Source organism: Myotis davidii, unplaced genomic scaffold, assembly GCF_000327345.1.
Source record: "Myotis davidii unplaced genomic scaffold, ASM32734v1 scaffold1819, whole genome shotgun sequence".
In the NCBI taxonomy this organism is placed as follows: domain Eukaryota; kingdom Metazoa; phylum Chordata; class Mammalia; order Chiroptera; family Vespertilionidae; genus Myotis; species Myotis davidii.
In genome coordinates, this window is record NW_006289839.1 from 100,733 (window position 1) to 102,068 (window position 1,336).

Sequence of the window (1,336 nt, forward strand, 5' to 3'; positions counted from 1 at the left end):
GTGGCTCTGTTGACTAATGGTTTTGCCGACTACTGCTCTAGTGGATATCTCCTTACCTGAATTAATAGGTTATACCAAAGTTGTACCATATTTATGTAATTGTTCACGCATTGATTTTCTTTTCTAAGATTAATCTCTGACTTTAAGCATGAAGACATAAAATATATAAGTTCTCAAGAAACTTACGGTTTGGAAGAGAAATCTAAGCCATTTTTCCACACTGACAAATTACTATTGTTTCTGTGGTAGAGTTGAATCCATGGAAATCCAATGAAAATGTTCAAAAAATCCTATAAGACAACATTTTTTTGAGAAATTAGGTAATTGAATTCATACAAACAGCTAAGTTGGTCCACTGCTGGAGGAGGAGGAGGAAATGAGGAGCTTGGATGAGAGCTTAAATGCACAGCCCACCAACATCTGATGCAATTAGTGAATAAACAAACTGACCATGTCTCACATGTAGAAATTGTTCTGACCCACCCAGCTGGCCCAGCATATCCAACATCCAGAAGATCCCACGATGTTCTGTGGAAATATAGAGATCTCTGAATCAACTGAAACACCTCAAGATGCATGTGAATGGAGGCTACAGCTGCAACAGAAGCAACAGCATCCTAATAAACTTGCCAAAGGAACAGAAAAGTATATACACAAATTGGAAAACCAAAAAAACCTATAATATTAAATGATGCAGACAAAGCATCTGATAAAATCCAATACCCAAATTTGATAAAAAAAAATCTTTTAAGGCCATAGATGACAAAACTACAGCCAACATCATACAAAATGGGCAAAAACTAAAACCATTTCCCCTAGGAACAGGAACAAGACAAGGGTAACCTATTTCACCACTCTGATTCAGCATAGTACTGGAATTCCTAGCTATAGTGATCACACAGGAAGGAATAAAAGGCATCCAAATTGGAAAAGAAGAAGTAAAGCTGTCATTATTTGCAGATGACATGATATTGTACATTGAAACCCTTAAGACTCCACTAAAAGATACTAGGTTTAATAAATGAATTTGGCAACATAGCAGGATACAAAACTGACACCCAGAAATCTGTCAATTTTATACACCAAAATGATCTCACAGAAAGAGAAAGTTAAAAAAATCCCATTTACCATTGCAACAAAAAAAATTACGACACATAGGAATATACTTAAATAAGGAGATAAAATACCTATGTAAGAACACTTCAGTACATTACAAAAAAATAAATAGAGTAAGATATAAACAAGTGAAAGAATATACCATGTTCTGGGATTGGTAGAATCAACATCATTAAAAACTATAGATTTTAAAGCAATCTATAGATTTAAAACAATCCCA

At 34.4% G+C, this 1,336-nt stretch overlaps 1 pseudogene; it reads left to right on the plus strand.

Moving 5' to 3' along the window:
- The window catches only part of LOC102756672, a 49,572-nt pseudogene that overhangs the window by 44,882 nt on the left and 3,354 nt on the right, over window positions 1–1,336 (plus strand).